This window comes from Lolium rigidum, chromosome 7 (assembly GCF_022539505.1).
Source record: "Lolium rigidum isolate FL_2022 chromosome 7, APGP_CSIRO_Lrig_0.1, whole genome shotgun sequence".
In the NCBI taxonomy this organism is placed as follows: Eukaryota; Viridiplantae; Streptophyta; class Magnoliopsida; order Poales; family Poaceae; genus Lolium; species Lolium rigidum.
This window is the reverse complement of record NC_061514.1, coordinates 286,222,858-286,239,428: the sequence shown is the minus strand read 5'-3', so window position 1 is coordinate 286,239,428 and position 16,571 is coordinate 286,222,858.

Here is a 16,571-nt window from a genome sequence, read left to right as displayed (position 1 = left end):
AATTAATCATGGAAATTGTGCCTAATTATCCAACAATCCAAAAACCTAATTGTAGGCAATTTCCTAAGTTAACAATGGCTGGTTTTGCTGATGCACTGAGGCCGGATAAGTTCACCGGTGTGCACTTTAAGAGGTGGCAAGTTAAGGCCATGCTCTGGCTTACTCATCTGAAAGTGTTCGAAGTTAGTGATGGTTTACCTGAAGGAACTATATCTGACCAAGATCAGAACAAGTTCAAGGAAAACAATACTCTCTTCGTCGGATGCGTTCTGAGTATTCTTGCTGATCGTCTGTGTGATGTGTACATGCACATAATAGATGGTAAAGAGCTCTGGGATGCACTGAATGCTAAAATTGGTGCAACCGATGCAGGCAGTGAACTGTACATCATGGAGAGCTTCCATGACATCAGGATGGTAATCAACCGTTCTGTAGTCGAACAAGCTCATGAGATACAGTGCATTGCGAAAGAGCTCGAACTCCTTAAGTGTGCCTTACCTGACAAGTTTGTGGCTGGATGCATCATCGCTAAGTTGCCCCTTCATGGAGGAACTTTGCCACAACTCTCAAACACAAGAGACGGGAGATATCGGTTGAAAATCCGATAGCATCTCTTGATGTTGAGGAGAAAGCTCGGGCTAAGGATAATGCCGAGAAAGGAGAGGGTTAGTCTAGCGCCAACATGGTGCGGAAGAAACCCTACGAGCAAGAACAAAGGGAATAACAAGCCCTCCTTCAATAAGCCTATGAAGACTACAACCTTCAAGAAGAAGAAGATGATAAACAAAGCGGATCCGAGCTGCTTTACTCAGTGGAGAGGCTAGCCACTTTTCTAAGGACTGTCCAGAGCGGGCAAACCGCAAGAAAAAGGGGAAGCATGTCAACACTGTGACCGCTAGCAATGCTGATGGGTACGGTAATCTCTTTACTGTTATTTTGGTATTTCAATCTCCATGCTGGTGGATTGATATGGATGCTAATGTTCATGTGTGTGCTGACATATCCATGTTCACTTCTTACCAGGTCGCTCGGGATTCTTCCGTCTTGACGGGGAATGGGTCACATGCTTCGTTCGTGGTGTTGGCACGGTAGATCCGAAGTTCACTTCGGGGAAGATCGTGCAGTCGAGGAACGTGCAGACATGTCCCTACTATGAACAAGAATCTCGTTAGCGGCTCCCTTCTATGCGAGAGATGGGTTTAAGGTTGTTTTAGAGTCGAATAAAGTAGTTGTTTCCAAGTTTGGACAATTTATTGGTAAAGGCTATGAGTGCAGAGGCTTGTTCCGCTTTTCGCTTTACGATTTCGGTAATAAGTCCGTGAACCATATTTGTGGCAATGTTAGTGATGATACCGAGTGTTTGGCATTCTCGTTTATGTCACATTAATTTTGGTTTAATGTCTCGGCTATCCGAGTTTAAGTTTAATTCCGAATTTCACCATTGCCAAAGGTTCTAAGTGCCATAGTTGTGTGCAATCAAAGCAACCTCGGAAGCCTCACAAGGCGGCCGATGAGAGAAACCCGGCACCTCTAGAACTCATACATTCGATCTATGCGAGATGAATGGTGTGTTGACAAAAGGTGGAAAGAGATATTTCATGACATTGATTGATGATGCGACTAGATTCTGCTATGTTTATTTGTTGCAAACTAAAGATGAAGCTTTAGACTACTTTAAAATTTATAAGGCCGAAGTTGAAAATCAACTAGAGAGAAAGATCAAACGTCTTAGGTCGGATCGTGGTGGCGAATATTTTCCTAAAATCTTTGATGAATTCTGTGAGGAACATGGCATTATTCATGAGAGGACGCCTCCCTATTCACCCCAATCAAACGGGGTTGCCGAGAGGAAAAACCGCACGCTGACTGACTTGGTGAATTCCATGTTAGCCACTGTTGGTTTATCAAAGGCATGGTGGGGGGAGGCTTTGTTGACTTCATGTCATGTCCTGAATAGAGTTCCTAACAAGAATAAAGATAAAACCCCTTACGAGGAGTGGGCTAGGAGAAAACCATCACTTTCGTATTTGCGCACATGGGGATGTTTGGCGAAAGTCAATATTCCAATTACTAAGAAGCGCAAACTTAGACCAAAGACTGTGGATTGTATCTTTCTAGGTTATGCTCCGCGGAGTGTAGGATATAGATTTTTAGTAGTTCAATCCGAGGTACCTGATATGCATGTTGATACTATTATGGAATCTCGTGATGCAACATTTTTTGAGAATATGTTTCCTATGAAAGATATGCATAGCATTGCTAGAATTTCTACTGAGATAATTCCTGAGTCTAGAACATCTAATGAGTATTCTGAACAATCACATGAGAATGTTACTGAGAAGGATGACAATGAAGCTCCTAAACGGAGCAAGAGACGAAGGATTGAAAAATCCTTTGGTGATGATTTCATTGTGTACCTTGTGGATGATACTCCCACATCCATTGTAGAGGCATATGCATCTCCAGATGCAGATGACTGGAAAGAAGCTGTTCATAATGAGATGGACTCGATTCTTTCTAATGGAACTTGGGAGTTGTCAGAACGACCCCATGGATGCAAGACAGTAGGCTGCAAATGGGTGTTCAAGAAGAAGCTAAGACCTGATGGTACTATTGAAAAGTACAAGGCACGGCTTGTAGCGAAAGGCTACACACAGAGAGAAGGCAAGGATTACTTCGACACCTATTCACCTGTCGCTAGACTTACCACCATTCGAGTACTACTATCCATGGCTGCCTCCTATGGTCTTATCGTTCATCAAATGGACGTAAAGACAACTTTCCTTAATGGAGAGTTGGAAGAGGAAATCTATATGGATCAGCCTGATGGGTTTGTAGTGAAAGGTGAAGAAAGAAAGGTGTGCAAGTTGCTGAAATCTTTATATGGCCTGAAACAAGCACCCAAGCAATGGCATGAGAAGTTTGACAGAACTTTAACTTCTGTAGGCTTGATACGTCTCCGACGTATCGATAATTTCTTATGTTCCATGCCACATTATTGATGATATCTACATGTTTTATGCATACTTTATGTCATTATTATGCGTTTTCCAGAACTAACCTATTGACGAGATGCCGAAGGGCCGGTTCCTGTTTTCGCTGTTTTTGGTTCCGGAAATCCTAGTAAGGAAATATTCTCGGAATCGGACGAAATCAAGGCCCGAGCATCCTATTTTTCCACGAAGCTTCCAGAACACCCGAGAGTCGCCAGAGGGGGGCCACTGGGCCCCCAGACGACAGGGTGGCGCGGCCCAGGCCTTGGCCGCGCCCCCCTAGTGTGTCACCGCCTCGTCGCCCCTCCGACTCCGCCTCTTCGCCTATAAAAAGGTCCCTGACCTAAAACTTCGATACCGAGAGCCACGATACGGAAAACCTTACTGAGACGCCGCCGCCGCCAATCCCATCTCGGGGGATTCTGGAGATCTCCTCCGGCACCCTGCCGGAGAGGGGAATCATCTCCCGGAGGACTCTTCATCGCCATGATCGCCTCCGGAGTGATGAGTGAGTAGTTCACCCCTGGACTATGGGTCCATAGCAGTAGCTAGATGGTCGTCTTCTCCTTATGTGCTTCATTGTTGGATCTTGTGAGCTGCCTAACATGATCAAGATCATCTATCTGTAATACTATATGTTGTGTTTGTAGGGATCCGATGGATAGAGAATACTATGTTATGTTAATTATCAAGTTATTACCTATGTGTTGTTTATGATCTTGCATGCTCTCCGTTATTAGTAGAGGCTCTGGCCAAGTTTTTGCTCTTAACTCCAAGAGGGAGTATTTATGCTCGATAGTGGGTTCATGCCTCCATTAAATGCAGGACGATGTGACGAAAGTTCTAAGGTTGTGGATGTGCTTGTTGCCACTAGGGATAAAACATTGATGCTATGTCTAAGGATGTAGTTATTGATTACATTACGCATCATACTTAATGCAATTGTCTCGTTGTTTTGCAACTTAATACTGGAAGGGGTTCGGATGATAACTCTGAAGGTGGACTTTTTAGGCATAGATGCATGCTTGGATAGCGGTCTATGTACTTTGTCGTAATGCCCAATTAAATCTCACTATATTTATCATATCATGTATGTGCATTGTTATGCCCTCTCTATTTGTCAATTGCCCGATTGTAATTTGTTCACCCAACATGCTTTTATCTTATGGGAGAGACACCTCTAGTGAACTGTGGACCCCGGTCCTATTCTTTACATCGCATACAATCTACTGCAATACTTGTTTTACTGTTTTTCGCAAACAATCATCTTCCACACAATACGGTTAATTCTTTGTTACAGCAAGCCGGTGAGATTGACAACCTCACTGTTTCGTTGGGGCAAAGTACTTTGGTTGTGTTGTGCAGGTTCCACGTTGGCACCGGAATCCCTGGTGTTGCGCCGCATTATATTCCGCTACCATCAACCTTCAACGTGCTTCTTGGCTCCTCCTGGTTCGATAAACCTTGGTTTCTTTCTGAGGGAAAACTTGCTACTGTCTGCATCACACCTTCCTCTTGGGGTTCCCAACGGACGTGTGTCAACTGCACGCATCAAGCTCTTTTTCTGGCGCCGTTGCCGGGGAGGAAAGGTAAACGGCACTCACACACCGGACCCCGGCAACTAGCCACTTTTCTGGCGTCGTTGCCGGGGAGGAAAGGTAAAAGGCACTCATACTCCGGTCCCAGGTAAAGTACTTTTCTGTTGCCGTTGTGTGTGTGCTCGAAGTTATTTCCTTTAGATCCTGCAATTGCATCTTTTTGTTTCTTGTTTACACTAGTTAGGCATAATGGACAACAATGAGCTTCTTATTCTATTTCCTGATTTAAGACATGGATGGTTTGATGCGAAAATTAAAAAACCTATGGAACATATTAGTATGAACGCTTTGAACACCATTGTTGATAATGATATAGAAAATTCTAAGCTTGGGGAAGCTGGCTTTGATGAGCATGATATTTTGAGTCCCCCAAGCATTGAGGAGAAAATTTACTTTGATGATACTTTGCCTCCTATTTATGATGATTATAATGATATTGGTCTTTTAGTACCGCCTTGTTATGGAGGATAAATTTGATTATGATTACAATATGCCTCCTATATTTGATGATGAGAATAATAATGATAGCTACTTTGTTGAATTTGCTCCCACTACAACTAATAAAATTGATTATGCCTATGTGGAGAGTAATAATTTTATGCATGAGACTCATGATAAGAATGCTTTATGTGATAGTTATATTGTTGAGTTTGCTCATGTTGCTACTGAAAGTTATTATGAGAGAGGAAAATATGGTTGTAGAAATTTTCATGTTACTAAAACACCTCTCTTTTTGCTGAAAATCTTGAAGCTGCACTTGTTTTATCTTTCTATGCTTGTTGCATCATGCTTCATGAATTTGTTTATTTACAAGATTCCTATGCATAGGAAGCATGTTAGGCTTAATTTTTTTTGAATTTGCCTCTTGATGCTATCTTTTGCTTCAACTACTATTTCTTGCGAGTGCATCATTAAAACTGTTGAGCCCATCTTAATGGCTATAAAGAAAGCACTTCTTGGGAGATAACCCATGTGTTTATTTTGCTACAAGTACCTCTATTTTATATTTGTGTCTTGGAAGTTGTTACTACCGTAGCAACCTCTCCTTATCTTAGTTTTATTGCATTGTTGTGCCAAGTAAAGTCTTTGATAGTAAGGTTCATACTAGATTTGGATTACTCGCGTAGAAACAGATTTCTTGCTCGTCATGAATCTGGGCCTAATTCTCCGTATGTAACTCAGAAAATTATGCCAATTTACGTGAGTGATCCTCGGATATGTACGCAACTTTCATTCAATTTGAGCATTTTCGTTTGAGCAAGTCTGGTGCCTCAATAAAATTCGTCTTTACGGACTGTTCTGTTTTGACAGATTCTGCCTTTTATTTCGCATTGCTTCTTTCGCTGTGTTGGGTGGATTTGTTTGTTCCATTACCTTCGAGTAGCTTTGGGAAATGTCCAGAAGTGTTAAGAATGATTGTGTCACCTCTGAACATGTGAATTTTTAATTATGCACTAACCCTCTAATGTGTTTGTTTCGAGTTTGGTGTGAAGGAAGTTTTCAAGGGTCAAGAGAGGAGGATGATATACTATGATCAAGAAGAGTGAAGAGTCTAAGCTTGGGGATGCCCCCGTGGTTCATCCCTGCATATTTCAAGAAGACTCAAGCATCTAAGCTTGGGGATGCCCAAGGCATCCCCTTCTTCATCGACAAATTATCGGGTTCCTTCTCTTGAAACTATATTTTTATTCGGTCACATCTTATGTACTTTACTTGGAGCGTCTCGTTTGTTTTTGTTTTTGTTTGAATAAATGCTTGTGTGGGAGAGAGACACGCTCCGTCTGGTTCATATGAACACATGTGTTCTTAGCTTTTAATGTTCATGGCGAAGGTTGAAGCTGCTTCGTTCATTGTTATATGGTTGGAAACGGAAAATGCTACATGTAGTAATTGGTAAAATGTCTTGGATAATGTGATACTTGGCAATTGTTGTGCTCATGTTTAAGCTCTTGCATCATATACTTTGCACCTATTAATGAAGAAATACATAGAGCTTGCTAAAATTTTGTTTGCATAATTGGTCTCTCTAAGGTCTAGATAATTTCTAGTAAAGAGTTTGAACAACAAGGAAGACGGTGTAGAGTCTTATAATGTTTACAATATGTCTTTTATGTGAGTTTTGCTGCACCGGTTCATCCTTGTGTTTGTTTCAAATAACCTTGCTAGCCTAAACCTTGTATCGAGAGGGAATACTTCTCATGCATCCAAAATCCTTGAGCCAACCACTATGCCATTTGTGTCCACCATACCTACCTACTACATGGTATTTCTCCGCCATTCAAAAGTAAATTGCTTGAGTGCTACCTTTAAAATTTCCATCATTCGCCTTTACAATATATAGCTCATGGGACAAAAATAGCTTAAAAACTATTGTGGTATTGAATATGTACTTATGCACTTTATCTCTTATTAAGTTGCTTGTTGTGCGATAACCATGCTTCTGGGGACGCCATTAACTACTCTTTATTGAATATCATGTGAGTTGCTATGCATGTCCGTCTTGTCTGAAGTAAGGGAGTGACAAGGTATTAACTTGTCAATGCTTACGGATTGTAGACTAGGGTTTAGTTGGATGTAGAGGGCAAGTAGATCTCGAAGGTTTCAGCCGAAAAGTACTCGACGAATATGAAAGCTAGGGTTTAGAAACAATGATTCGATGATCTCTGCGTCCCTCGACTCCCCCTTATATAGGAGGCGGAGCCGAGGGATTCGTGCTGTACAAGTTACAAAGTCCGGGAAGGTTTCTAACTCATCCCGTAACATTACAAATAAGACTTTCTATTACAACTCTAGCTTTCCTTAATAATATCTTGGGCTTCCGAATCTTCTTATTCTTCGGGTAATGGGCCTTCAGTAAACTCCGGGTACTATCTTCGGCAGGCCCATTTGGGATGCCTATGTCAGTAGCCCCCGAGATTTTGCTTGAATCGTAGAGTCAGGGAAAATCTCCACTGTTTATTTTTACTCGACAACTTAAACTTTTCTATATTTCTTCATATAAATTTCTATATTGTACGGGGATAATGGTAGTTGGGGCTAGTTCATCCGACGGATCAGGTACTAGTTAAGCTGCTCTAGTGGCAATCCGCAAAAACCTACTTCAAAATCACGTCCCCGGACATGATTTCGGGATACTCGGTGTAAACTTCGACAGGTGCCGCTTAAGGTCTTACCATTCCGTCGAGTCCCGGTCATATTTATCGGGTACCTAACGCGTCCGTTAGGATTTTTCTTCGTATCCGTTGATACGGATAAAAGTAGCAAACCGACGTCGAGACGGCGCCACGCCTCACGGAATAGATCCGGGGTCTTACCTTCGCAAAGTTTTGCGGCATTCGAAAATTGATCGCAACTTCGGCGTTCTGAGAATATATTGTCGAGTGCTTATTCGGCTGATGGAATGGCACATTTTATCGAGTCAAAGATGACTTATATTGCTCTCCCGATGGGAGTATATACAGAGTTATTTATAACTCAAAATATACTCTTTTGCTTTTCTATCTTTTTTCTTTTCATTCTGTCTTTTTTTTTATAATTTCATCGGGCATGCGAACAGCGTTCCCGATGGGAGTAGCCCCCGAGGCTACAGCCAAGGACTTGTGCTTGGTTGTAGGCTCCACGCTTTATGCCGCTATATTTTCTTTCTCTCCCGAAGTTTTATAATTTCTCGGGTGCGCGAACAGCGCTCCCGATGGGAGTAGCCCCCGAGGCTATGAACAAATACTTGTATTTGATCATAGGCTCACGCCATTTCTATTTTGTCTTTCTTGATCTTTTCATTTTTCCAAAGTAGCCCCCGAGCATTTGACCAAAAACTTGTATTTGATCAAAGGCTCTCCAATATTTTTGCATGTCGCCTTTTGATGCAGCTGGTGAGTCGAATTTTTCTTTCTGCCAAGGTGACGTTGTTGCTGACGATAGCCACGATTGTAAGTCCAAAAATCGCGAGAAGTTTTTCTCCCGCTGCCTTGTGGGCCCAATTGATCCACTATCTTGACACGTCGTGCAAGTGGGGGACACACGTCCTCCGCTTTTTCTGGCGCACACACCGTAACTTCCCCAACGTTGAGTTACTTTTTTACCCTTGTTGCCACGTGGCTATCATCTGTCACACATTTTCCTTATCCAACGGTTCGTCGTTTCACCGCACCCCTATATAAGATCGTCTTCTTCCTCCTTGAGCACTTCCCGCTCGCGCCGTCCTCCTTCTCTCATCTGCAAATTTCCTCCCCGCAATCCACAACCTCTTAAGCTCCTCGCCCCCAAACTGCAAATCCTGCTCCATTGTTGATGCCACCGCGTCGATTGACAAGGCACAGCACGCCGGAATCCTCCATGGCTGCTGCGGATCTTGGGGCGGCGGAGTGGGAAAGATCGAAAATTTCCACTCAAGACATCAATATGCTGAAGAAGCTGGGGATCAGCAAGAAACCGAAGGCATTGTGCTTCCCCAGTGAGGAGAGCTACCCAACCCCTCCAATGGGGTACCGGGTAAGTTTTGTTGATCACCTCATCCGCGGCCTGTCCGCTCCCATTCATCCTTTTCTCCGTGGACTCGCTTTTTATCTACGGTCCGCAACTCCACCACCTCACGCCAAACTCCATTCTTCACATCTCCATTTTCATCACTCTTTGCGAGGCCTTCCTTGGCGTCCGGCCCTAATCGGGCGCTATGGAAGCGCATTTTCTTCTGCCGCCGTAATGGCTCGCCCAATGTCGCCTATAATATAGGCGGCGTTGTAATTTCGTTCGGCCCACTGTTGACTACTTCGACGTCAAGCTTCCTGACTCAGTCCAAGGATGGCGCAAGAAGTGGTTGTACATTCAGGAGGAGAACCATGGATGTGCGGAGGACAACATCCCTCCTTTTGATGGCGCCGAAAAAATCTTTCGCCACCGCTCCTGGGACGCGGAAGCCACCGAAGAAGAAAGGGCGTCGACAGAAACCTTGATGGCTCGTATCCACGAGTTGCAAAATACTCGCGGCAAAGAGTTATCGGGTATCCAAATCACTGCATACTTTCTTAGGACTAGAGTGCAACCGCTTCGGGCTCGCAAATATCCTCTCCGGAAATATGCCGGCGACAAGGACGTAGATCGGCTGTCGGTGAATTTGGAGGTCAAGGATTTAGAAAGACTTGTCCGAAAAATTTCATCTCTCGACAAAAAGATGCTCGTCCCTTCTTCTTGCCGTGTGACACCATTCAGCGCCGCCAATCCACTTCCCAAGGTAATCTTTGTCTATTGTCTTGTTGTTGCTTTGCTATCTTTTTTGTAACTTCTTTTCGACATCTCTCCCTCGTTTTATTTTGCACGTAATCATCCGGACCTTGTCTCGCTTCCTCCTCTTCCTGAAGGTGGAGAAGTCGAAGAAAGGGCCATTGTCACTGATGACAATCAAGAGGCTCCGTCTTTTGTGAATGAACCCGTAGATTCTCGAAAATCTGCGGGATCTTCCGAAGGCACTGCGTCGGCACTATCTCCTCCTCCCGCTGTTTCTCCAAAAGGCAAAAGGAAGAGGAATGACATCGAAGATTCCGGCACTTCCAAAGCCGAAGAAGTTTATCCTTCACGTCAGAAGGCAACTTATGATCCATATCTCGCATCCCTCGTCAGCTCGTAAGTCACCTTGATTTCCCCTTATTTCTGTAGTCGAAGTTTTTTTTGTCTCATCTTGCTTTTTATGCTGTCGATCTTTAATCGCAGTGATGATGAGGAAGAAGTACCAACTCGTGACGTGGCTCCTCGGACGAGCGCGTCACATACTTTACTTGTTTCGGAGACGCTAATTGAAGGAGAAGAATCCTCGCCTCCTCAACAAAACGTCGTCACCACCACTCCTCCTTCAAGCCCCCTTGCTCCTTCACCAAAAAGGACAAGGGTTGAAACGATCATCGAGCCTGCTGATGGCGTGTAATTCACACGTTCATTGGGAACCCCAAGAGGAAGGTATGATGCGCACAGCAGCAAGTTTTCCCTCAGAAAGAAACCAAGGTTTATCGAACCAGGAGGAGCCAAGAAGCACGTTGAAGGTTGATGGCGGCGGGATGTAGTGCGGCGCAACACCGGAGATTCCAGCGCCAACGTGGAACCCGCACAACACAACCAAAGTACTTTGCCCCAACGAAACAGTTGAGGTTGTCAATCTCACCGGCTTGCCGTAACAAAGGATTAACCGTATTGTGTGGAAGATGATTGTTTGCAGAGAAAACAAGTAAAATCAAGTATTGCAGCAGATTTGTATTTCGGTATTAAAGAATGGACCGGGGTCCACAGCTCACTAGAGGTGTCTCTCCCATAAGATAAAAGCATGTTGGGTGAACAAATTACAGTCGGGCAATTGACAAATAGAGAGGGCATAACAATGCACATACATGTCATGATAAGTATAGTGAGATTTAATTGGGCATTACGACAAAGTACATAGACCGCCATCCAACCGCATCTATGCCTAAAAAGTCCACCTTCGAGGTTATCATCCGAACCCCTTCCAGTATTAAGTTGCAAAGCAACGGACAATTGCATTAAGTATGGTGCGTAATGTAATCAACAACTACATCCTTAGACATAGCATCAATGTTTTATCCCTAGTGGCAACAAGCACAACACAACCTTAGAACTTTCTCGTCATCGTCCCGGTATCAATGCGAGCATGAACCCACTATCGAGCATAAATACTCCCTCTTGGAGTTAAGAGCAAAAACTTGGCCGGAGCCTCTACTAATAACGGAGAGAATGCAAGATCATAAACAACACATAGGTAATAACTTGATAATTAACATAACATGGTATTCTCTATCCATCGGATCCCGACAAACACAACATATAGTATTACGGATAGATGATCTTGATCATGTTAGGCAGCTCACAAGATCCAACAATGAAGCACAATGAGGAGAAGACAACCATCTAGCTACCGCTATGGACCCATAGTCCAGGGGTGAACTACTCGATCATCACTCCGGAGGCGACCATGGCGGTGAAGAGTCCTCCGGGAGATGAATCCCCTCTCCGGCAGGGTGCCGGAGGAGATCTCCGAATCCCCCGAGATGGGATTGGCGGCGGCGGCGTCTCAGTAAGGTTTTCCGTATCGTGGTTCTTCGCATCAGGGGTTTCGCGACGGAGGCTTTAAGTAGGCGGAAGGGCAACGTGGGGGGCCACACGACACTAGTAGGAAAAGCCTCATCATTGGCGCACGAAAAATGGATTCTGTGGCGCATGGGAGGTGCGCCACAGAAACGGTCGCCACAAAAATAAGGTTTCTGTGGCGCACCTGCCCATGCGCCACAGAATTAAGGTTTCTGTGGCGCACTTGTTCTTAGGTGCGCCACGTAAAAGCGTGCGCCACGGAATTGGTTTTTAGTGCGCCACGGAATTTGCATGTATTATACACGATTTTGTGCTGCTCGCTATACACATGCGCTTATAGACGAGCAATACGTATACACGGATACACGAGTTATATACAAGCAACATTCAGATATAATATAAATATCATGTACATTGCACGGATATAACATAGACATCATCATCACATTACTTAGAGCCCGATCGAGATACATATATAGTGGCAAGTGTCAAATGTTTTGCATACAACTCTTAATTCATACAAAATTCACAATTTCGAGATACAAAGTAGTCTTCATCCGGTTCCTCCTTTGCTCCGTCATCTCTACCCACCAGGCTCGCTTGCATCGGGGTCCTTCATCAAGTTCCTACTATGATGAAAATGGAAGAAAGTGAGACCAACAAGTCCGATGCACAAGAGAAATGGAATAAATGCCTCATACATTGTTGGTCAACACAAATATTAACATTCAGGGACGGTGTAAGTGAGACCAAGTCCGATGCACAAGAGATTGATATTTGTGCTATCTTACCAGGCTCACTTACGCCGCCCCGAGTGTACGGTGACCAAACATTTTAATCATCGGCATTTTGAAAATGTCAAAGCAAATGGAATGACAAAATGGAATAAGTGCCTCATACATTGTTGGTCAACACAAATATTAACATTCAGGGATGGCGTAAGTGAGACCAAGTCCGATGCACAAGAGATTGATATTTGTGCTATCTTACCAGGCTCACTTACGCCACCCCCAAGTGTACGGTGACCAACATTTTAATCATCGGCATTTTGAAAATACCAAAGCAAATGGAATGAAAAGGGCCTCATACTTTGTTGGTCGAAACAAATATTAACATTCCGGGACGGAGTTAGCGAGCCAGGTAGGATGCACAAGAGATTGATATTTGTGCAATCACACGAGGCTCACTAACACCGCCCCCGAGTGTACGGTGACCAAGCATTTTAATCATCGGCATTTTGAAAATCTCAAAGCAAATGGAATGACAAAATGGAATAAGTGCCTCATACATTGTTGGTCAACACAAATACTAACATTTAGGGATGGTGTAAGCGAGGCCGGGTAGGATGCACAAGAGATTGATATTTGTGCTATCTTACCGAGGCTCACTTACGCCACCCCGAGTGTACGGTGACCAAACATTTTAATCATCGGCATTTTGAAAATCTAAAAGCAAATGGAATGACAAAATAGAATATGTGCCTCATACATTGTTGGTCAACACAAATACTTTGCGGAAGGGCCCCCTTTCCCCGGTCGGCGTTCCGTCAACGGGTGCTTGACGACACAACAACGCCGATCTGCATCTCCGGCGCGGAACCACGCCGGTCCTCGCTGTCCAGCTGAACGAGTCCTTGATGCAAAGACCGTGCCGGCCTGCCCAGCATTATGCCGGGCCGTGCTGCCGCGCTTCAAGCCGTGTGTCCCGGGCCTCGCATCGTTCGCCTGCTTCCCGGTGAACCAATAGGCTGATCGTTGGAATAAGGAAACCGATGACAGCCGGTCGCAATATTAAATTGCGATCGGCCGTCATCGGCTTCCTTATTCCAACGATTAGTCTATTCGTTCACCGGGCAAAAAGGCGAAGAGTGCAGGCGCGTGATCGACACGGCCCGAAGCGCGACAACAGGGGTCGGCATGATGCTAGGGAGGCCGGCACCGTCTTGGCATTAAGGACTCGTTCACGTACTGGACGGCGAGAGAAGAAAAGTGGTGCTGCGCCGGAGAGGCATGTCGGCGTTGTTGTCTCATCAAGGACTCGTTCACTGAACGACGGCCGTGGAAAGGGGGGCTCGTCTACAAAGTATATTGCGGCGTATAGGTGACCAAACATTCTAATCATCGGCACTAAAATGGAAGAAAGGCCAATGCAATTAAGAAGTAGCTAGTATGAACTAAATGGAATGCCTCATACTTTGTTGGTCGAAACAAATATGAACATCCCGGGATGGCGTTAGTGAGGCCAGGTAGGATGCACAAGAGATTGATATTTGTGCCATCACACCAGGCTCACTAGCGACACCCCGGAGTGTACGAGTGATCAACCAACCATCTAATCATCGACAAGTACAAAAACACCACCAAACCAGCAACCATGGTGACATAAGTCAAGATGCTCAAACACACATAGCATGCATGGAGCAGATGCTCCAAAGGGATTATTCATCACTTGGTAGTAACCAAGTGATGCTCAGGCAAGAGAGAGGCCAAGCCCGAGCTAGTCAATCCAGTAGAGATGGATATGCATAAGTAAGCAAGAACACATAGCCTATCCAAGTTAACCGAGATAAAACCAACCTTGACAGCCAACCGAATCACCTAGCACCACCTAGCATTTTAAAACCATCGAAACAGTCCTTTTTCTTCAAAGGATACCACAAGTGGCATTCATTTACATGATCCCCTACAAGTGGATATCTCTAATTTCATCAAAGCCAACAAGAAAAAGAAATATATCATTACTCAGCTTGAGTTCAAAACAAAGCTAGGGTCCATAAGGGATTACTCATCACTTGGTAGTAACCAAGTGATGCCGGCAAGAGAGAGGCCAAGCCCGAGCTAGTCAATCCAAGAGAGATGGATATGCATAAGTAAGCAAGAACACATAGCCTATCCAAGTTAACCAGATAAAACCAACCTTGACAGACCAACCGAATCACCTAGCACCACCTAGCATTTTAAAACCATCGAAACGAATCCTTTTCTTCAAAGGATACCACGAGTGGCATTCATTTACATGATCCCCTACAAGTGGATATCTCTATTTTAGCATACCATAAGCTCAAAAGAATCCATCAAGTAAATATGTACGTAGACATAGCAACAGCCATGTCAAACACAAGCACATAGGGTGGAATAACAATGTTTGGTCATCATTTAATCATAGACCAAGTGAAGCCTGGTACAAATGGCAAGGACCAGGAATTTGACCAACTCAAGTCACCATGGTTATGCCAACCAATTGAATGGTAGCATCTTCCAAATGGAACTAGGAAGGAAACCATCCCAGATGATTTACCAAGCCAGCAGTTCATGACTGCAAAGGCCAGTTCAACCACCAAGCCTACACACTTATCATTACCCAACAGGATTCAAAATGAAGCTAGGGTCCCCAACAATAGTTGGCATCCATCTAGCTTAAGTAAATACAGTAATAGAATCATTACTGCAAAGTAGTTCATCTCAATTATCTACATTAACAAGATAAAGTTTCACGGATAAATGAATTAGTCAACTCGCTAGGCAACGAGGATGCTTGGCAAGCATCATGCATCCATTCATATGCTTTTCAAAGCATAAGCAACCACCAGTACATGGTGAGAAGCTATACAAATCAAGCAACAACACCGTATATCAAGCAACATGCATAGATAGAGAAAGTAGTAAGTAATTATCAACCAATTGGTGATCAAATGATCACCAGAGCTTGCAAACACAAGCCATAGGGGCAGCGGAGGAGGAATTAAGAGGGAGAGGAGGGGAGGGGAGAGAGAGCACCGATGCCAGGGGTGGAGGACGAGCTTGAAGATGACGGCAGGGGTGGAGGAGGAGGAGGAGGCGGCGGATCCTCCACCTTGCCGCGACGGCGGCCCCTCCTCGCGGCGGCCCCTCCTCGCCGTAGGGGCAGCTTGTGCCTGCAGGTGGCGGGGATGGGAGGACCGCGGCGGCATGCGCCCTCGCGGAGGAAGGCGGCGGCGACGGCGGCGGCGACGACCATGGAGGATCCAGGCGACCACGGAGGAAGGCGGCGGCGGCGGATCCAGGCGACCACGGAGGAGAGGGGAGAAGGGAGAGGGGGTAATCCTCCGGGCGACCACGGAGGAAGGCGGCGGCGGCGGATCCGAGCGACCACGGAGGAGAGGGGAGAGGGGAGAGGGGAGGGGCTCGGGAGGGGAGAGGTGAACAGGCGGGGAGGGCACGGGCGAGATGATATAAGTCCCTTAGCTCCGTGGCGCACCGGAGAAGGTGCGCCACGTAATCAACTACTTCGTGGCGCACCAAGGCCGCGTGCGCCACGTAAAGAGTTATTTCGTGGCGCAGCACGACATGTGCGCCACGTAAATACCTACGTAATAAATGGTGGTGGCAGGATGTGGGCCCCACACAGCTTCGTGGCGCACTACCCGACCGTGCGCCACAAAATTAAGCTATTTCTGTGGCGCACCGTGCCTGGTGCGCCACAAAATAAGTTTCTGTGGCGCATTCAAAACGGTGCGCCACAGAACTAAGCTTCACCTATAAGGGTTTTCCTACTAGTGCGAGGGCCCCACACCACAGGTCGGCGCGGCCAAGGCCTGGGCCGCGCCGCCCTATGGTGGCGGCCCCTCGTGGCCCCACTTCGACTTCTCTTCGGTCTTCCGGAAGCTTCGTGGCAAAATAGGACCCTGGGTTTTGATTTCGTCCAATTCCGAGAATATTTCGTTACTAGGATTTCTGAAACCAAAAACAGCAGAAAAATGCAAAGAATCGGCTCTTCGGCATCTTGTTAATAGGTTAGTTCCGGAAAATGCACGAATATGACATAAAGTGTGCATAAAACATGTAGGTATCATCAATAATATGGCATGGAACATAAGAAATTATCGATACGTCGGAGACGTATCACCTGCCCC